General features: G+C 47.9%; 1 pseudogene; it reads right to left on the bottom strand.

Annotated features, from left to right (window-relative positions):
• LOC144119812 (uncharacterized) overlaps nucleotides 1–22,836 on the bottom strand; it is a 69,770-nt pseudogene that overhangs the window by 32,168 nt on the left and 14,766 nt on the right.

Genomic DNA, 22,836 nt, shown 5'->3' with positions numbered 1-22,836 from the left:
GACAGTCGGAGCCAGGGGTGGTCGTGCATCCCGTGGGGGAGACGCACCATCGGAAAAGCTCGATGCCCTACCTGTCATGGCCAGGCAGGCCAGAAATGGAGTCGATGTCAAACGAAGGATCAGAGCAAAATCTCGCTGTCCCCATTCCCATCCCAATTCCCATAACCCTTTCTCAATTCCAATTTCCCATACCATTCATCCCACCCCCTCCGCTACGTTCTAGGGGAGATCAGGAGAGTCTCCCCGGTCCCGTTCCCCCGGCGATGGGTCGCTTGTAGCATTTCCCCCCTTTTCTTTTATTTTTCCACCTACGGGTGGCAAAACGATGGATTGCCTTCGGGCCTTTTCATTTATTTTACGACTGGGTCAAGCCTGTTATACGTCAGTGGTGCAGGCAGGAGCTTATTGGTTTACATTCTTTTTATGGCAGCTCCACCATACTATGTCTGTCTGTCTGTCTGTCTGTCTGTCTGTCTGTCTGTCTGTCTGTCTTTCTGTCTGTCTGTCTGTCTGTCTGTCTGTCTGTCTGTCTGTCTGTCTGTCTGTCTGTCTGTCTGTCTGTCTGTCTGTCTGTCTGTCTGTCTGTCTGTCTGTCTGTCTGTCTGTCTGTCTGTCTGTCTGTCTGTCTGTCTGTCTGTCTGTCTGTCTGTCAAATGAGCCCCTCATTTCATTTGCCTTGTCTGCAATAGCTTAACGGGGGTCTCGGTTCTGGCAGTATTGATGCCATAGGTAGAATAAGGGAGCTCTCGCACAGTTTCCGCCCTCGCCGTTAGATGATGTTCTACGTCACACTCGCGGTATAACAGGACGTGCTACGTCCACCGCTTTAGACGACGGCGGCGCTGGTGAGAACTCTCAAGGTTCGCTTACACGCAAATCATAAATACCCACGAAATCAGCAAACTGGACAGCCGTCGCCGTAGCTGAGTTGGTAGAGCACCGGACGCGATATACGGAGGTCGTCGGTTCGGATCCCACCGGCGGGATGGTTGTTTTTCTCCTGCTTTATAATTATATATATATATATATATATATATATATATATATATAATGTGCTGGTGGAGGTCATGAAGTTATATACATAGAGCGCATTCAATAGAGCAGCGATAATCGTGAAACTATACACTGCGAATTCATCATAGGAATGAATACATATACCGTGATTGACAGCAAAAGTGTATGGTCAGGTGAACACATACAGCGAATAAATGTGAATGGCCGTGTCGTTGAATTTTACCGTTTTTCTCCTGCTTTATAATTATATATATATATATATATATATATATATATATATATATATATATATATATATATATATATATATGCTGGTGGAGGTCATGAAGTTATGTATATAGAGCGCATTCAATAGAGCAGCGATAATCGTGAAACTATACACTGCGAATTCATCATAGGAATGAATACATATACCGTGATTGACAGCAAAAGTGTATGGTCAGGTGAACACATACAGCGAATAAATGTGAATGGCCGTGTCGTTGAATTTTACCGTGTCATGACAAGCCATGAACGGAGAGCACTGCGAATGGAGCCAGTGCATTCACCTTAAAGAGGTTTCATGTTTCGATAAAGAGCCATCATTAGCACACGAGTTCTTAACGCGGATTCACATGGACATCGCGCGGATGGATAGGATTTGCTTGTCTTCAATGCTCAAAGATGCCTTCCACTCCGCTGGTTGCGCTAGGTTTCTATTTTCAACCCACGTTTGAGGCAGAAGATAGCACTATATTTATATCAAAACGAAAAGTATCTCCCCTGTGTACTGCAACCATCATTGCTCGTTTTGGATGAGTGGGGTGTTTTTAAAGCGAATGCCTTTCTTTTTTCATGAGCGGCGTGGACAGAAATTCTAGACGGAAGTTGTAGACGAAGTTATAGACGAAAGCTCTAGACGGAAGTTGTCCGCACCAACTTTCAACCACAAGTTGTGTGCTAAAACAAGAAAAAATGAAAACGTTGATGAAGCAACAGTTCTTAAGCATCATGTATAAAATGTAAAGAAACAGTATCGAAAAATAAAAAGAAAAGGCAAAATAAATAAATATATTTTAAACGAAACAAAAGTAGCAGAAAATAGCAAATAAACACCAGAAAAAATGCACAAAATAAATGACAATTTGCAGGACTCTCAAGCTTCGTCTTTTCACAACGGGACGCGACAGCGTGTTGCAGCGTTGCCAAGGGCTCCACGGAACCCCATCGCCAGTTCAGCGCGACGCCTTGCCCGTTGGTAGAGTGTACTAGAAAGATCTGAGTGAGACGAACGAGGCGCTCAAAGCGAGGCGCTGGCTGTCGAGAGAATAGAGGGCGCTGTGATCGAAGTGGATTGGCTGGGCGCGCCGGCAGACGCGGCGCAAGCTGTGCGCAGCGGCCCCTTCTGCGGCGTCTTGGCTGTACGGGTTGATTCTTTTTATTCAAACAGGGGTCATTGGCGCAGTACGGCACAAGATAGGCCCCGAGGTGTTTCGGAACGCTTGTAGTCGCTTGACCGTCCCCTCCGTGTGCGCGTCAGGCGAGTTGCAACTGCCGCGCACTCCACAAGTTCGCGTGTATGTCTGGCCTGGCAGCTTACACGGAGTCTACCATAACATTTGTTCTTCGAATACTGATGAAATATCCGTCGTCATGCAAAGGTAATAAAAAAAAGTCCTTAACCAGATGATGTGTATTAGGCAGTGGAATCGCGAAAGCATGCTGTCAGCGCGATTACGAAATAGATTTACACGGAATGCATGGACGCGCAGGAATGCGTTCGGGCGCGATTCCAAATGAAAGTCTAGAATCGCAGAGTCGAGAAATGTTACAAAGTCGGAGCGCTCAAGGGCCCCCGCGTACGCAAATCGCAACAGCTGTGTGCAAGACTGGGATTCGAACACCACTCAGCGCTCAGTTTACTTCTCTCTGAGCCTTTTCGTTGTGAGCAATGTTCTGTTGTACAAGCAAAATATTTTCTTGGTGTTGCACAAGGATGAATACATTTTTGGTTATGGCAATAAAAGGCCGAGAAACGTGCCAATAATAGGACAGGAATGGTATATATTATAAACCACTGCTGGCAAGTGCAACTCAAATGCAAAATATGTCAACATTTATTTCGCGAAAACAACCAGCAGTACTGCTTGTCAGTGTCACAGGCAGCTGCGCACTTTTAGGTGCTTCATCCTTTGACGACTTTCATCATTGATTTGTTTAGGCCCTTTATCAGGAAGTGGAGCCGTGTTACAATATAAAACTTCACAACCTTGCACTTTACTTCGCCTTCATGGACTGTGCATCCAATTGTTTTTGTTCTGGTCCTGAGCATTGACAGCACATCCAGAATGCTGTCAGCATGTAATTGATTCATGCTGAAGCAGCCCGTAAAGGCACTCTCTAAGTAGTTAATGAACTCAAAGAGCTCTTTAGATGGATACAGCAGTACACCTGTGTCAGCGAGGTTGGTAAAACCAGAGTGCAGGTCTGACCTCCCCTCTGCGTTGCTCACAAGCAAAAGAGTGCGACATGCATCACATCCAGTTTTTTTCACAAATTTCCTGGCGACATATCCTCCCATGTGGTAGATAAGGCGCGAGTCACTTCTTTTTTGAACTAGACTTTTGAACTAGACTTTTTTGAACTAGACTGTCTGTCTGTCTGTCTGTCTGTCTGTCTGTCTGTCTGTCTGTCTGTCTGTCTGTCTGTCTGTCTGTCTGTCTGTCTGTCTGTCTGTCTGTCTGTCTGTCTGTCTGTCTGTCTGTCTGTCTGTCTGTCTGTCTGTCTGTCTGTCTGTCTGTCTGTCTGTCTGTCTGTCTGTCTGTCTGTCTGTCTGTCTGTCTGTCTGTCTGTCTGTCTGTCTGTCTGTCTGTCTGTCTGTCTGGGGGGGAAATCCGACTGTGCGGCCTGCCCGTGGCCCCCCCTGCCACCGCATACGGGCCGGTGTAGTTTCGGCTACAAGGCTTTGTTCCGGTGCAACGCCAGCGGTGGGGATGGGTTGTCCGGGGCCCAACCTCTTGGGAGCTGCAGCGACTCCCACGGCTTTGAGGGCCAGCCGAATCGTGAGGTCCGTTGTCTGTGCGGAGGCAGGCCTGGAGGCAGACCAGGTTGGACCCACGAAATCCGGTAAAGGAATGTCAAAAATCAAAAACCTCCGCTCACGGGAACGAGCACGGCTACTAATGCTCGGTTTCTGGCTACGAAGAGGTCAGGTCCGCGCGGTAGCGTGCCGACGCACGGTTTCTCGCTACATAGAGGCCAGGTCCGCGCGGGGGTTCCGACAGCCCGAGCTCCTCGGAATCGATGTCCTCGGGGAAGCAGTCTCATTGCGGATCGCTTATGATGGGTGGCATATTGGGGACACCGAGGCTGACCCGGTCTTGGGGACCAACGGGGACGCCGAGGTAGAGGGTGGGCAGTAGGACCAGTGCGAAAACCGTCGATGTGTGGAGTACCGGTGGAGTAGGCCCGGCTTATCTCACCCTATGCCCGATTCTTAGTTCGTGGCACGGGCGCCCGGCCTTGAATACTCCCTCCTCAGTAAGTGTGGAGCAAGCAACGGGAGGAAATAAGTGCATGGTGGTTGGAAGGTAGCACAGGTGGGTCCCCCAGGGTTACCGCGTAATGGTGCCGAGGGCGAAGCGCCGATAGGCTGACGACCTGGGCCTCTGTTGGCCGGATCACACCACACACACTTCCGGAGTCTGAAAAACCGCGAAACACAGTCGACGGCTAGTAACCGGCCGGTCCGATCCAACCCTTAAAATCGTGGAGGAGCAGGTGGCTGCGGACTCCAAGTTAGGAATTTTTTTTTCTTTCTTTCCTGTCTCCGACGGTCGGAGCCAGGGGTGGTCGTGCATCCCGTGGGGGAGCCGCACCATCGGAAAAGCTCGATGCCCTACCTGTCATGGCCAGGCAGGCCAGAAATGGAGTCGATGTCAAACGAAGGATCAGAGCAAAGTCTCGCTGTCCCCATTCCCATCCCAATTCCCATAACCCTTTCCCAATTCCAATTTCCCATACCATTCATCCCACCCCCTCCGATACGTTCTAGGGGAGATCAGGGGAGTCTCCCCGGGCCCGTTCCCCCGGCGATGGGTCGCTTGTAGCATTTCCCCCCTTTTCTTTTATTTTTCCACCTACGGGTGGCAAAACGATGCATTGCCTTCGGGCCTTTTCATTTATTTTACGATTGGGTCAAGCCTGTTATACGTCAGTGGTGCAGGCAGGAGCTTATTGGTTTACATTCTTTTTATGGCAGCTCCACCATACTATGTCTGTCTGTCTGTCTGTCTGTCTGTCTGTCTGTCTGTCTGTCTGTCTGTCTGCCTGTCTGCCTGCCTGCCTGTCTGTCTGTCTGTCTGTCTGTCTGTCTGTCTGTCTGTCTGTCTGTCTGTCTGTCTGTCTGTCTGTCTGTCTGTCTGTCAAATGAGCCCCTCATTTCATTTGCCTTGTCTGCAATAGCTTAACGGGAGTCTCGGTTCTGGCAGTATTGATGCCATAGGTAGAATAAGGGAGCTCTCGCACAGTTTCCGCCCTCGCCGTTAGATGATGTTCTACGTCACACTCGCGGTATAACAGGACGTGCTACGTCCACCGCTTTAGACGACGGCGGCGCTGGTGAGAACTCTCAAGGTTCGCTTACACGCAAATCATAAATACCCACGAAATCAGCAAACTGGACAGCCGTCGCCGTAGCTGAGTTGGTAGAGCACCGGACGCGATATACGGAGGTCGTCGGTTCGGATCCCACCGGCGGGATGGTTGTTTTTCTCCTGCTTTATAATTATATATATATATATATATATATATATATATATATATATATATATATATATATATATATATATATATATATATATATATATATATAATGTGCTGGTGGAGGTCAGAAGTTATATACATAGAGCGCATTCAATAGAGCAGCGATAATCGTGAAACTATACACTGCGAATTCATCATAGGAATGAATACATATACCGTGATTGACAGCAAAAGTGTATGGTCAGGTGAACACATACAGCGAATAAATGTGAATGGCCGTGTCGTTGAATTTTACCGTTTTTCTCCTGCTTTATAATTATATATATATATATATATATATATATATATATATATATATATATATATATATATATATATATATATATATATATGCTGGTGGAGGTCATGAAGTTATGTATATATATATATATGTATATATATATATATATATATATATATATATATATGCTGGTGGAGGTCATGAAGTTATGTATATAGAGCGCATTCAATAGAGCAGCGATAATCGTGAAACTATACACTGCGAATTCATCATAGGAATGAATACATATACCGTGATTGACAGCAAAAGTGTATGGTCAGGTGAACACACACAGCGAATAAATGTGAATGGCCGTGTCGTTGAATTTTACCGTGTCATGACAAGCCATGAATGGAGAGCACTGCGAATGGAGCCAGTGCATTCATCCTAAAGAGGTTTCATGTTTCGATAAAGAGCCATCATTAGCACACGAGTTCTTAACGCGGATTCACATGGACATCGCGCGGATGGATAGGATTTGCTTGTCTTGAATGCTCAAAGATGCCTTCCACTCCGCTGGTTGCGCTAGGTTTCTATTTTCAACCCACGTTTGAGGCAGAAGATAGCACTATATTTATATCAAAACGAAAAGTATCTCCCCTGTGTACTGCAACCATCATTGCTCGTTTTGGATGAGTGGGGTGTTTTTAAAGCGAATGCCTTTCTTTTTTCATGAGCGGCGTGGACAGAAATTCTAGACGGAAGTTGTAGACGAAGTTATAGACGAAAGCTCTAGACGGAAGTTGTCCGCACCAACTTTCAACCACAAGTTGTGTGCTAAAACAAGAAAAAATGAAAACGTTGATTAAGCAACAGTTCTTAAGCATCATGTATAAAATGTAAAGAAACAGTATCGAAAAATAAAAAGAAAAGGCAAAATAAATAAATATATTTTAAACGAAACAAAAGTAGCAGAAAATAGCAAATAAACACCAGAAAAAATGCACAAAATAAATGACAATTTGCAGGACTCTCAAGCTTCGTCTTTTCACAACGGGACGCGACAGCGTGTTGCAGCGTTGCCAAGGGCTCCACGGAACCCCATCGCCAGTTCAGCGCGACGCCTTGCCTGTTGGTAGATTGTACTAGAAAGATCTGAGTGAGACGAACGAGGCGCTCAAAGCGAGGCGCTGGCTGTCGAGAGAATAGAGGGCGCTGTGATCGAAGTGGATTGGCTGGGCGCGCCGGCAGACGCGGCGCAAGCTGTGCGCTGCGGCCCCTTCTGCGGCGTCTTGGCTGTACGGGTTGATTCTTTTTATTCAAACAGGGGTCATTGGCGCAGTACGGCACAAGATAGGCCCCGAGGTGTTTCGGAACGCTTGTAGTCGCTTGACCGTCCCCTCCGTGTGCGCGTCAGGCGAGTTGCAACTGCCGCGCACTCCACAAGTTCGCGTGTATGTCTGGCCTGGCAGCTTACACGGAGTCTACCATAACATTTGTTCTTCGAATACTGATGAAATATCCGTCGTCCTGCAAAGGTAATAAAAAAAAGTCCTTAACCAGATGATGTGTATTAGGCAGTGGAATCGCGAAAGCATGCTGTCAGCGCGAGAACGAAATAGATTTACACGGAATGCATGGACGCGCAGGAATGCGTTCGGGCGCGATTCCAAATGAAAGTCTGGAATCGCAGAGTCGAGAAATGTTACAAAGTCGGAGCGCTCAAGGGCCCCCGCGTACGCAAATCGCAACAGCTGAGTGCAAGACTGGGATTCGAACACCACTCAGCGCTCAGTTTACTTCTCTCTGAGCCTTTTCGTTGTGAGCAAAGTTCTGTTGTACAAGCAAAATATTTTCTTGGTGTTGCACAAGGATGAATACATTTTTGGTTATGGCAATAAAAGGCCGAGAAACGTGCCAATAATAGGACAGGAATGGTATATATTATAAACCACTGCTGGCAAGTGCAACTCAAATGCAAAATATGTCAACATTTATTTCGCGAAAACAACCAGCAGTACTGCTTGTCAGTGTCACAGGCACCTGCGCACTTTTAGGTGCTTCATCCTTTGACGACTTTCATCATTGATTTGTTTAGGCCCTTTATCAGGAAGTGGAGCCGTGTTACAATATAAAACTTCACAACCTTGCAATTTACTTCGCCTTCATGGACTGTGCATCCAATTGTTTTTGTTCTGGTCCTGAGCATTGACAGCACATCCAGAATGCTGTCAGCATGTAATTGATTCATGCTGAAGCAGCCCGTAAAGGCACTCTCTAAGTAGTTAATGAACTCAAAGAGCTCTTTAGATGGATACAGCAGTACACCTGTGTCAGCGAGGTTGGTAAAACCAGAGTGCAGGTCTGACCTCCCCTCTGCGTTGCTCACAAGCAAAAGAGTGCGACATGCATCACATCCAGTTTTTTTCACAAATTTCCTGGCGACATATCCTCCCATGTGGTAGATAAGGCGCGAGTCACTTCTTTTTTGAACTAGACTTTTGAACTAGACTTTTTTGAACTAGACTGTCTGTCTCTCTGTCTGTCTGTCTGTCTGTCTGTCTGTCTGTCTGTCTGTCTGTCTGTCTGTCTGTCTGTCTGTCTGTCTGTCTGTCTGTCTGTCTGTCTGTCTGTCTGTCTGTCTGTCTGTCTGTCTGTCTGTCTGTCTGTCTGTCTGTCTGTCTGTCTGTCTGGGGGGGAAATCCGACTGTGCGGCCTGCCCGTGGCCCCCCCTGCCACCGGATACGGGCCGGTGTAGTTTCGGCTACTAGGCTTTGTTCCGGTGCAACGCCAGCGGTGGGGATGGGTTGTCCGGGCCCATCCTCTTGGGAGCTGCAGCGACTCCCACGGCTGTGAGGGCCAGCCAAATCGTGAGGTCCGTTGTCTGTGCGGAGGCAGGCCTGGAGGCAGACAAGGTTGGACCCACGAAATCCGGTAAAGGAATGTCAAAAATCAAAAACCTCCGCTCACGGGAACGAGCACCGCTACTAATGCTCGGTTTCTGGCTACGAAGAGGCCAGGTCCGCGCGGTAGCGTGCCGACGCATGGTTTCTCGCTACATAGAGGCCAGGTCCGCGCGGGGGTTCCGACAGCCCGAGCTCCTCGGAATCGATGTCCTCGGGGAAGCTGTCTCATTGCGGATCGCTTATGATGGGTGGCATATTGCGGACACCGAGGCTGACCCGGTCTTGGGGACCAACGGGGACGCCGAGGTAGAGGGTGTGCAGTAGGACCAGTGCGAAAACCGTCGATGTGTGGAGTACCGGTGGAGTAGGCCCGGCTTATCTCACCCTATGCCCGATTCTTGGTTCGTGGCACGGGCGCCCGGCCTTGAATACTCCCTCCTCAGTAGGTGTGGAGCAAGCAACGGGAAGAAATAAGTGCATGGTGGTTAGAAGGTAGCACAGGTGGGTCCCCAAGGGTTACCGCGTAATGGTGCCGAGGGCGAAGCGCCGATATGCTGACGACCTGGGCCTCTGTTGGCCGGATCACACCACACACACTTCCGGAGTCTGAAAAACCGCGAAACACAGTCGACGGCTAGTAACCGGCCGGTCCGATCCAACCCTTAAAATCGTGGAGGAGCAGGTGGCTGCGGACTCCAAGTTAGGAATTTTTTTTTCTTTCTTTTCTGTCTCCGACGGTCGGAGCCAGGGGTGGTCGTGCATCCCGTGGGGGAGCCGCACCATCGGAAAAGCTCGATGCCCTACCTGTCATGGCCAGGCAGGTCAGAAATGGAGTCGATGTCGAACGAAGGATCAGAGCAAAATCTCGCTGTCCCCATTCCCATCCCAATTCCCATAACCCTTTCCCAATTCCAATTTCCCATACCATTCATCCCACCCCCTCCGCTACGTTCTAGGGGAGATCAGGGGAGTCTCCCCGGGCCCGTTCCCCCGGCGATGGGTCGCTTGTAGCATTTCCCCCTTTTCTTTTATTTTTCCACCTACGGGTGGCAAAACGATGGATTGCCTTCGGGCCTTTTCATTTATTTTACGATTGGGTCAAGCCTGTTATACGTCAGTGGTGCAGGCAGGAGCTTATTGGTTTACATTCTTTTTATGGCAGCTCCACCATACTATGTCTGTCTGTCTGTCTGTCTGTCTGTCTGTCTGTCTGTCTGTCTGTCTGTCTGTCTGTCTGTCTGTCTGTCTGTCTGTCTGTCAAATGAGCCCCTCATTTCATTTGCCTTGTCTGCAATAGCTTAACGGGGGTCTCGGTTCTGGCAGTATTGATGCCATAGGTAGAATAAGGGAGCTCTCGCACAGTTTCCGCCCTCGCCGTTAGATGATGTTCTACGTCACACTCGCGGTATAACAGGACGTGCTACGTCCACCGCTTTAGACGACGGTGGCGCTGGTGAGAACTCTCAAGGTTCGCTTACACGCAAATCATAAATACCCACGAAATCAGCAAACTGGACAGCCGTCGCCGTAGCTGAGTTGGTAGAGCACCGGACGCGATATACGGAGGTCGTCGGTTCGGATCCCACCGGCGGGATGGTTGTTTTTCTCCTGCTTTATAATTATATATATATATATATATATATATATATATATATATATATATATATATATATATATATATATATATATATATATATGCTGGTGGAGGTCATGAAGTTATATACATAGAGCGCATTCAATAGAGCAGCTATAATCGTGAAACTATACACTGCGAATTCATCATAGGAATGAATACATATACCGTGATTGACAGCAAAAGTGTATGGTCAGGTGAACACATACAGCGAATAAATGTGAATGGCCGTGTCGTTGAATTTTACCGTGCCATGACAAGCCATGTACACGGAGCACTGCGAATGGAGCCAGTGCATTCATCCTAAAGAGGTTTCATGTTCCGATAAAGAGCCATCATTAGCACACGAGTTCTTAACGCGGATTCACATGGACATCGCGCGGATGGATAGGATTTGCTTCTCTTGAATGCTCAAAGATGCCTTCCACTCCGCTGGTTGCGCTAGGTTTCTATTTTCAACCCACGTTTGAGGCAGAAGATAGCACTATATTTATATCAAAACGAAAAGTATATCCCCTGTTTACTGCAACCATCATTGCTCGTTTTGGATGAGTGGGGTGTTTTTAAAGCGAATGTCTTTCTTTTCTCATGAGCGGCGTGGACAGAAATTCTAGACGGAAGTTGTAGACGAAGTTATAGACGAAAGCTCTAGACGGAAGTTGTCCGCACCAACTTTCAACCACAAGTTGTGTGCTAAAACAAGAAAAAATGAAAACGTTGATTAAGCAACAGTTCTTAAGCATCATGTATAAAATATAAAGAAACAGTATTGAAAAATAAAAAGAAAAGGCAAAATAAATAAATATATTTTAAACGAAACAAAAGTAGCAGAAAATAGCAAATAAACACCAGAAAAAATGCACAAAATAAATGACAATTTGCAGGACTCTCAAGCTTCGTCTTTTCACAACGGGACGCGACAGCGTGTTGCAGCGTTGCCAAGGGCTCCACGGAACCACATCGCCAGTTCAGCGCGACGACTTGCCCGTTGGTAGAGTGTACTAGAAAGATCTGAGTGAGACGAACGAGGCGCTCAAAGCGAGGCGCTGGCTGTCGAGAGAATAGAGGGCGCTGTGATCGAAGTGGATTGGCTGGGCGCGCCGGCAGACGCGGCGCAAGCTGTGCGCTGCGGCCCCTTCTGCGGCGTCTTGGCTGTACGGGTTGATTCTTTTTATTCAAACAGGGGTCATTGACGCTGTACGGCACAAGATAGGCCCCGAGGTGTTTCGGAACGCTTGTAGTCGCTTGACCGTCCCCTCCGTGTGCGCGTCAGGCGAGTTGCAACTGCCGCGCACTCCACAAGTTCGCGTGTATGTCTGGCCTGGCAGCTTACACGGAGTCTACCATACCTTTTGTTCTTCGAATACTGATGAAATATCCGTCGTCATGCAAAGGTAATAAAAAAAAGTCCTTAACCAGACGATGTGTATTAGGCAGTGGAATCGCGAAAGCATGCTGTCAGCGCGAGAACGAAATAGATTTACACGGAATGCATGGACGCGCACAAAAATAAAGCGCAGGAATGCGTTCGGGCGCGATTCCAAATGAAAGTCTGGAATCGCAGAGTCGAGAAATGTTACAAAGTCGGAGCGCTCAAGGGCCCCCGCGTACGCAAATCGCAACAGCTGAGTGCAAGACTGGGATTCGAACACCACACAGCGCTCAGTTTACTTCTCTCTGAACCTTTTCGTTGTGAGCAGGCAGGCTATCACTGACCAAAGTACTGTTGTACAAGCCAAATATTTTCTTGGTGTTGCACAAGGATGAATACATTTTTGGTTATGGCAATAAAAGGCAGTGAAACATGACAATAATTGGACAGGAATGATGTATATTATAAAGCACTGATGGCAAGCGCAACTCAAATGCAAAATATGTCAACATTTATTTCGCAAAAGCAACCAGCAGTACTGCTTGTCAGTGTCACAGACACCTGCGCACTTTTAGGTGCTTCATCCTTTGACGCCTTTCCTCATTTGATTTGTTTAGGCCCTTAATCAGGAAGTGGAGCCGTGTTACAATATAAAACTTCACAACCTTGCAATTTACTTCGCCTTCATGGACTGTGCATCCAATTGTTTTTGTTCTGGTCCTGAGCATTGACAGCACATCCAGAATGCTGTCAGCATGTAATTGATTCATGCTGAAGCAGCCCGTAAAGGCACTCTCTAAGTAGTTAATGAACTCAAAGAGCTCTTTAGATGGATACAGCAGTACACCTGTGTCAGCGAGGTTGGTAAAACCAGAGTGCAGGTCTGACCTCCCCTCTGCGTTGCTCACAAGCAAAAGAGTGCGACATGCATCACATCCAGTTTTTTTCACAAATTTCCTGGCGACATATCCTCCCATGTGGTAGATAAGGCGCGAGTCACTTCTTTTTTGAACTAGACTTTTGAACTAGACTTTTTTGAACTAGACTGTCTGTCTGTCTGTCTGTCTGTCTGTCTGTCTGTCTGTCTGTCTGTCTGTCTGTCTGTCTGTCTGTCTGTCTGTCTGTCTGTCTGTCTGTCTGTCTGTCTGTCTTGGGGGGAAATCCGACTGTGCGGCCTGCCCGTGGCCCCCCCTGCCACCGGATACGGGCCGATGTAGTTTCGGCTACAAGGCTTTGTTCCGGTGCAACGCCAGCGGTGGGGATGGGTTGTCCGGGGCCCAACCTCTTGGGAGCTGCAGCGACTCCCACGGCTTTGAGGGCCAGCCGAATCGTGAGGTCCGTTGCCTGTGCGGAGGCAGGCCTGGAGGCAGACCAGGTTGGACCCACGAAATCCGGTAAAGGAATGTCAAAAATCAAAAACCTCCGCTCACGGGAACGAGCACGGCTACTAATGCTCGGTTTCTGGCTACGAAGAGGTCAGGTCCGCGCGGTAGCGTGCCGACGCACGGTTTCTCGCTACATAGAGGCCAGGTCCGCGCGGGGGTTCCGACAGCCCGAGCTCCTCGGAATCGATGTCCTCGGGGAAGCAGTCTCATTGCGGATCGCTTATGATGGGTGGCATATTGCGGACGCCGAGGCTGACCCGGTCTTGGGGACCAACGGGAACGCCGAGGTAGAGGGTGTGCAGTAGGACCAGGGCGAAAACCGTCGACGTGTGGAGTACCGATGGAGTAGGCCCGGCTTATCTCACCCTATGCCCGATTCTTGGTTCGTGGCCCGGGCGCCCGGCCTTGAATACTCCCTCCTCAGTAGGTGTGGAGCAAGCAAGGGGAGGAAATAAGTGCATGGTGGTTGGAAGGTAGCACAGGTGGGTCCCCCAGGGTTACCGCGTTATGGTGCCGAGGGCGAAGCGCCGATAGGCTGACGACCTGGGCCTCTGTTGGCCGGATCACACCACACACACTTCCGGAGTCTGAAAAACCACGAAACACAGTCGACGGCTAGTAACCGGCCGGTCCGATCCAACCCTTAAAATCGTGAAGGAGCAGGTGGCTGCGGACTCCAAGTTAGGAATTTTTTTTTCTTTCTTTCCTGTCTCCGACAGTCGGAGCCAGGGGTGGTCGTGCATCCCGTGGGGGAGACGCACCATCGGAAAAGCTCGATGCCCTACCTGTCATGGCCAGGCAGGCCAGAAATGGAGTCGATGTCAAACGAAGGATCAGAGCAAAATCTCGCTGTCCCCATTCCCATCCCAATTCCCATAACCCTTTCCCAATTCCAATTTCCCATACCATTCATCCCACCCCCTCCGCTACGTTCTAGGGGAGATCAGGAGAGTCTCCCCGGTCCCGTTCCCCCGGCGATGGGTCGCTTGTAGCATTTCCCCCCTTTTCTTTTATTTTTCCACCTACGGGTGGCAAAACGATGGATTGCCTTCGGGCCTTTTCATTTATTTTACGACTGGGTCAAGCCTGTTATACGTCAGTGGTGCAGGCAGGAGCTTATTGGTTTACATTCTTTTTATGGCAGCTCCACCATACTATGTCTGTCTGTCTGTCTGTCTGTCTTTCTGTCTGTCTGTCTGTCTGTCTGTCTGTCTGTCTGTCTGTCTGTCTGTCTGTCTGTCTGTCTGTCTGTCTGTCTGTCTGTCTGTCTGTCTGTCTGTCTGTCTGTCTGTCTGTCTGTCTGTCTGTGTGTCTGTCTGTCTGTCTGTCTGTCTGTCTGTCTGTCTGTCTGTCTGTCTGTCTGTCTGTCTGTCTGTCTGTCTGTCTGTCTGTCTGTCAAATGAGCCCCTCATTTCATTTGCCTTGTCTGCAATAGCTTAACGGGGGTCTCGGTTCTGGCAGTATTGATGCCATAGGTAGAATAAGGGAGCTCTCGCACAGTTTCCGCCCTCGCCGTTAGATGATGTTCTACGTCACACTCGCGGTATAACAGGACGTGCTACGTCCACCGCTTTAGACGACGGCGGCGCTGGTGAGAACTCTCAAGGTTCGCTTACACGCAAATCATAAATACCCACGAAATCAGCAAACTGGACAGCCGTCGCCGTAGCTGAGTTGGTAGAGCACCGGACGCGATATACGGAGGTCGTCGGTTCGGATCCCACCGGCGGGATGGTTGTTTTTCTCCTGCTTTATAATTATATATATATATATATATATATATATATATATATATATATATATATATATATATATATATATATATATATATATATATATATATATATATATATATATATATATATATATATATATAATGTGCTGGTGGAGGTCATGAAGTTATATACATAGAGCGCATTCAATAGAACAGCGATAATCGTGAAACTATACACTGCGAATTCATCATAGGAATGAATACATATACCGTGATTGACAGCAAAAGTGTATGGTCAGGTGAACACATACAGCGAATAAATGTGAATGGCCGTGTCGTTGAATTTTACCGTTTTTCTCCTGCTTTATAATTATATATATATATATATATATATATATATATATATATGCTGGTGGAGGTCATGAAGTTATGTATATAGAGCGCATTCAATAGAGCAGCGATAATCGTGAAACTATACACTGCGAATTCATCATAGGAATGAATACATATACCGTGATTGACAGCAAAAGTGTATGGTCAGGTGAACACATACAGCGAATAAATGTGAATGGCCGTGTCGTTGAATTTTACCGTGTCATGACAAGCCATGAACGGAGAGCACTGCGAATGGAGCCAGTGCATTCATCTTAAAGAGGTTTCATGTTTCGATAAAGAGCCATCATTAGCACACGAGTTCTTAACGCGGATTCACATGGACATCGCGCGGATGGATAGGATTTGCTTGTCTTCAATGCTCAAAGATGCCTTCCACTCCGCTGGTTGCGCTAGGTTTCTATTTTCAACCCACGTTTGAGGCAGAAGATAGCACTATATTTATATCAAAACGAAAAGTATCTCCCCTGTGTACTGCAACCATCATTGCTCGTTTTGGATGAGTGGGGTGTTTTTAAAGCGAATGCCTTTCTTTTTTCATGAGCGGCGTGGACAGAAATTCTAGACGGAAGTTGTAGACGAAGTTATAGACGAAAGCTCTAGACGGAAGTTGTCCGCACCAACTTTCAACCACAAGTTGTGTGCTAAAACAAGAAAAAATGAAAACGTTGATGAAGCAACAGTTCTTAAGCATCATGTATAAAATGTAAAGAAACAGTATCGAAAAATCAAAAGAAAAGGCAAAATAAATAAATATATTTTAAACGAAACAAAAGTAGCAGAAAATAGCAAATAAACACCAGAAAAAATGCACAAAATAAATGACAATTTGCAGGACTCTCAAGCTTCGTCTTTTCACCACGGGACGCGACAGCGTGTTGCAGCGTTGCCAAGGGCTCCACGGAACCCCATCGCCAGTTCAGCGCGACGCCTTGCCCGTTGGTAGAGTGTACTAGAAAGATCTGAGTGAGACGAACGAGGCGCTCAAAGCGAGGCGCTGGCTGTCGAGAGAATAGAGGGCGCTGTGATCGAAGTGGATTGGCTGGGCGCGCCGGCAGACGCGGCGCAAGCTGTGCGCTGCGGCCCCTTCTGCGGCGTCTTGGCTGTACGGGTTGATTCTTTTTATTCAAACAGGGGTCATTGGCGCAGTACGGCACAAGATAGGCCCCGAGGTGTTTCGGAACGCTTGTAGTCGCTTGACCGTCCCCTCCGTGTGCGCGTCAGGCGAGTTGCAACTGCCGCGCACTCCACAAGTTCGCGTGTATGTCTGGCCTGGCAGCTTACACGGAGTCTACCATAACATTTGTTCTTCGAATACTGATGAAATATCCGTCGTCATGCAAAGGTAATAAAAAAAAGTCCTTAACCAGATGATGTGTATTAGGCAGTGGAATCGCGAAAGCATGCTGTCAGCGCGATTACGAAATAGATTTACACGGAATGCATGGACGCGCAGGAATGCGTTCGGGCGCGATTCCAAATGAAAGTCTAGAATCGCAGAGTCGAGAAATGTTACAAAGTCGGAGCGCTCAAGGGCCCCCGCGTACGCAAATCGCAACAGCTGTGTGCAAGACTGGGATTCGAACACCACTCAGCGCTCAGTTTACTTCTCTCTGAGCCTTTTCGTTGTGAGCAATGTTCTGTTGTACAAGCAAAATATTTTCTTGGTGTTGCACAAGGATGAATACATTTTTGGTTATGGCAATAAAAGGCCGAGAAACGTGCCAATAATAGGACAGGAATGGTATATATTATAAACCACTGCTGGCAAGTGCAACTCAAATGCAAAATATGTCAACATTTATTTCGCGAAAACAACCAGCAGTACTGCTTGTCAGTGTCACAGGCAGCTGCGCACTTTTAGGTGCTTCATCCTTTGACGACTTTCATCATTGATTTGTTTAGGCCCTTTATCAGGAAGTGGAGCCGTGTTACAATATAAAACTTCACAACCTTGCACTTTACTTCGCCTTCATGGACTGTGCATCCAATTGTTTTTGTTCTGGTCCTGAGCATTGACAGCACATCCAGAATGCTGTCAGCATGTAATTGATTCATGCTGAAGCAGCCCGTAAAGGCACTCTCTAAGTAGTTAATGAACTCAAAGAGCTCTTTAGATGGATACAGCAGTACACCTGTGTCAGCGAGGTTGGTAAAACCAGAGTGCAGGTCTGACCTCCCCTCTGCGTTGCTCACAAGCAAAAGAGTGCGACATGCATCACATCCAGTTTTTTTCACAAATTTCCTGGCGACATATCCTCCCATGTGGTAGATAAGGCACGAGTCACTTCTTTTTTGAACTAGACTTTTGAACTAGACTTTTTTGAACTAGACTGTCTGTCTGTCTGTCTGTCTGTCTGTCTGTCTGTCTGTCTGTCTGTCTGTCTGTCTGTCTGTCTGTCTGTCTGTCTGTCTGTCTGTCTGTCTGTCTGTCTGTCTGTCTGTCTGTCTGTCTGTCTGTCTGTCTTGGGGGGAAATCCGACTGTGCGGCCTGCCCGTGGCCCCCCCTGCCACCGGATACAGGCCGGTGTAGTTTCGGCTACTAGGCTTTGTTCCGGTGCAACGCCAGCGGTGGGGATGGGTTGTCCGGGGCCCATCCTCTTGGGAGCTGCAGCGACTCCCACGGCTGTGAGGGCCAGCCAAATCGTGAGGTCCGTTGTCTGTGCGGAGGCAGGCCTGGAGGCAGACCAGGTTGGACCCACGAAATCCGGTAAAGGAATGTCAAAAATCAAAAACCTCCGCTCACGGGAACGAGCACGGCTACTAATGCTCGGTTTCTGGCTACGAAGAGGTCAGGTCCGCGCGGTAGCGTGCCGACGCATGGTTTCTCGCTACATAGAGGCCAGGTCCGCGCGGGGGTTCCGACAGCCCGAGCTCCTCGGAATCGATGTCCTCGGGGAAGCTGTCTCATTGCGGATCGCTTATGATGGGTGGCATATTGCGGACACCGAGGCTGACCCGGTCTTGGGGACCAACGGGGACGCCGAGGTAGAGGGTGTGCAGTAGGACCAGTGCGAAAACCGTCGATGTGTGGAGTACCGGTGGAGTAGGCCCGGCTTATCTCACCCTATGCCCGATTCTTAGTTCGTGGCACGGGCGCCCGGCCTTGAATACTCCCTCCTCAGTAGGTGTGGAGCAAGCAACGGGAAGAAATAAGTGCATGGTGGTTAGAAGGTAGCACAGGTGGGTCCCCCAGGGTTACCGCGTAATGGTGCCGAGGGCGAAGCGCCGATATGCTGACGACCTGGGCCTCTGTTGGCCGGATCACACCACACACACTTCCGGAGTCTGAAAAACCGCGAAACACAGTCGACGGCTAGTAACCAGCCGGTCCGATCCAACCCTTAAAATCGTGGAGGAGCAGGTGGCTGCGGACTCCAAGTTAGGAATTTTTTTTTCTTTCTTTTCTGTCTCCGACGGTCGGAGCCAGGGGTGGTCGTGCATCCCGTGGGGTAGCCGCACCATCGGAAAAGCTCGATGCCCTACCTGTCATGGCCAGGCAGGTCAGAAATGGAGTCGATGTCAAACGAAGGATCAGAGCAAAATCTCGCTGTCCCCATTCCCATCCCAATTCCCATAACCCTTTCCCAATTCCAATTTCCCATACCATTCATCCCACCCCCTCCGCTACGTTCTAGGGGAGATCAGGGGAGTCTCCCCGGACCCGTTCCCCCGGCGATGGGTCGCTTGTAGCATTTCCCCCTTTTCTTTTATTTTTCCACCTACGGGTGGCAAAACGATGCATTGCCTTCGGGCCTTTTCATTTATTTTACGATTGGGTCAAGCCTGTTATACGTCAGTGGTGCAGGCAGGAGCTTATTGGTTTACATTCTTTTTATGGCAGCTCCACCATACTATGTCTGTCTGTCTGTCTGTCTGTCTGTCTGTCTGTCTGTCTGTCTGTCTGTCTGTCTGTCTGTCTGTCTGTCTGTCTGTCTGTCTGTCTGTCTGTCTGTCTGTCTGTCTGTCTGTCTGTCTGTCTGTCTGTCTGTCTGTCTGTCTGTCTGTCTGTCTGTCTGTCTGTGTGTCTGTCTGTCTGTCTGTCTGTCTGTCTGTCTGTCTGTCTGTCTGTCTGTCTGTCTGTCAAATGAGCCCCTCATTTCATTTGCCTTGTCTGCAATAGCTTAACGGGGGTCTCGGTTCTGGCAGTATTGATGCCATAGGTAGAATAAGGGAGCTCTCGCACAGTTTCCGCCCTCGCCGTTAGATGATGTTCTACGTCACACTCGCGGTATAACAGGACGTGCTACGTCCACCGCTTTAGACGACGGCGGCGCTGGTGAGAACTCTCAAGGTTCGCTTACACGCAAATCATAAATACCCACGAAATCAGCAAACTGGACAGCCGTCGCCGTAGCTGAGTTGGTAGAGCACCGGACGCGATATACGGAGGTCGTCGGTTCGGATCCCACCGGCGGGATGGTTGTTTTTCTCCTGCTTTATAATTATATATATATATATATATATATATATATATATATATATATATATATATATATATAATGTGCTGGTGGAGGTCATGAAGTTATATACATAGAGCGCATTCAATAGAACAGCGATAATCGTGAAACTATACACTGCGAATTCATCATAGGAATGAATACATATACCGTGATTGACAGCAAAAGTGTATGGTCAGGTGAACACATACAGCGAATAAATGTGAATGGCCGTGTCGTTGAATTTTACCGTTTTTCTCCTGCTTTATAATTATATATATATATATATATATATATATATATATATATATATATATATATATATATATATATATATATATATATATATATATATGCTGGTGGAGGTCATGAAGTTATGTATATAGAGCGCATTCAATAGAGCAGCGATAATCGTGAAACTATACACTGCGAATTCATCATAGGAATGAATACATATACCGTGATTGACAGCAAAAGTGTATGGTCAGGTGAACACATACAGCGAATAAATGTGAATGGCCGTGTCGTTGAATTTTACCGTGTCATGACAAGCCATGAACGGAGAGCACTGCGAATGGAGCCAGTGCATTCATCTTAAAGAGGTTTCATGTTTCGATAAAGAGCCATCATTAGCACACGAGTTCTTAACGCGGATTCACATGGACATCGCGCGGATGGATAGGATTTGCTTGTCTTCAATGCTCAAAGATGCCTTCCACTCCGCTGGTTGCGCTAGGTTTCTATTTTCAACCCACGTTTGAGGCAGAAGATAGCACTATATTTATATCAAAACGAAAAGTATCTCCCCTGTGTACTGCAACCATCATTGCTCGTTTTGGATGAGTGGGGTGTTTTTAAAGCGAATGCCTTTCTTTTTTCATGAGCGGCGTGGACAGAAATTCTAGACGGAAGTTGTAGACGAAGTTATAGACGAAAGCTCTAGACGGAAGTTGTCCGCACCAACTTTCAACCACAAGTTGTGTGCTAAAACAAGAAAAAATGAAAACGTTGATGAAGCAACAGTTCTTAAGCATCATGTATAAAATGTAAAGAAACAGTATCGAAAAATCAAAAGAAAAGGCAAAATAAATAAATATATTTTAAACGAAACAAAAGTAGCAGAAAATAGCAAATAAACACCAGAAAAAATGCACAAAATAAATGACAATTTGCAGGACTCTCAAGCTTCGTCTTTTCACCACGGGACGCGACAGCGTGTTGCAGCGTTGCCAAGGGCTCCACGGAACCCCATCGCCAGTTCAGCGCGACGCCTTGCCCGTTGGTAGAGTGTACTAGAAAGATCTGAGTGAGACGAACGAGGCGCTCAAAGCGAGGCGCTGGCTGTCGAGAGAATAGAGGGCGCTGTGATCGAAGTGGATTGGCTGGGCGCGCCGGCAGACGCGGCGCAAGCTGTGCGCTGCGGCCCCTTCTGCGGCGTCTTGGCTGTACGGGTTGATTCTTTTTATTCAAACAGGGGTCATTGGCGCAGTACGGCACAAGATAGGCCCCGAGGTGTTTCGGAACGCTTGTAGTCGCTTGACCGTCCCCTCCGTGTGCGCGTCAGGCGAGTTGCAACTGCCGCGCACTCCACAAGTTCGCGTGTATGTCTGGCCTGGCAGCTTACACGGAGTCTACCATAACATTTGTTCTTCGAATACTGATGAAATATCCGTCGTCATGCAAAGGTAATAAAAAAAAGTCCTTAACCAGATGATGTGTATTAGGCAGTGGAATCGCGAAAGCATGCTGTCAGCGCGATTACGAAATAGATTTACACGGAATGCATGGACGCGCAGGAATGCGTTCGGGCGCGATTCCAAATGAAAGTCTAGAATCGCAGAGTCGAGAAATGTTACAAAGTCGGAGCGCTCAAGGGCCCCCGCGTACGCAAATCGCAACAGCTGTGTGCAAGACTGGGATTCGAACACCACTCAGCGCTCAGTTTACTTCTCTCTGAGCCTTTTCGTTGTGAGCAATGTTCTGTTGTACAAGCAAAATATTTTCTTGGTGTTGCACAAGGATGAATACATTTTTGGTTATGGCAATAAAAGGCCGAGAAACGTGCCAATAATAGGACAGGAATGGTATATATTATAAACCACTGCTGGCAAGTGCAACTCAAATGCAAAATATGTCAACATTTATTTCGCGAAAACAACCAGCAGTACTGCTTGTCAGTGTCACAGGCAGCTGCGCACTTTTAGGTGCTTCATCCTTTGACGACTTTCATCATTGATTTGTTTAGGCCCTTTATCAGGAAGTGGAGCCGTGTTACAATATAAAACTTCACAACCTTGCACTTTACTTCGCCTTCATGGACTGTGCATCCAATTGTTTTTGTTATGGTCCTGAGCATTGACAGCACATCCAGAATGCTGTCAGCATGTAATTGATTCATGCTGAAGCAGCCCGTAAAGGCACTCTCTAAGTAGTTAATGAACTCAAAGAGCTCTTTAGATGGATACAGCAGTACACCTGTGTCAGCGAGGTTGGTAAAACCAGAGTGCAGGTCTGACCTCCCCTCTGCGTTGCTCACAAGCAAAAGAGTGCGACATGCATCACATCCAGTTTTTTTCACAAATTTCCTGGCGACATATCCTCCCATGTGGTAGATAAGGCACGAGTCACTTCTTTTTTGAACTAGACTTTTGAACTAGACTTTTTTGAACTAGACTGTCTGTCTGTCTGTCTGTCTGTCTGTCTGTCTGTCTGTCTGTCTGTCTGTCTGTCTGTCTGTCTGTCTGTCTGTCTGTCTGTCTGTCTGTCTGTCTGTCTGTCTGTCTGTCTGTCTGTCTGGGGGGGAAATCCGACTGTGCGGCCTGCCCGTGGCCCCCCCTGCCACCGGATACAGGCCGGTGTAGTTTCGGCTACTAGGCTTTGTTCCGGTGCAACGCCAGCGGTGGGGATGGGTTGTCCGGGGCCCATCCTCTTGGGAGCTGCAGCGACTCCCACGGCTGTGAGGGCCAGCCAAATCGTGA

Source organism: Amblyomma americanum, chromosome 2 (assembly GCF_052857255.1).
Source record: "Amblyomma americanum isolate KBUSLIRL-KWMA chromosome 2, ASM5285725v1, whole genome shotgun sequence".
In the NCBI taxonomy this organism is placed as follows: Eukaryota; Metazoa; Arthropoda; class Arachnida; order Ixodida; family Ixodidae; genus Amblyomma; species Amblyomma americanum.
Note: the sequence above shows the minus strand (reverse complement) of the source record. Positions and strands in the feature narration are given on the sequence as shown.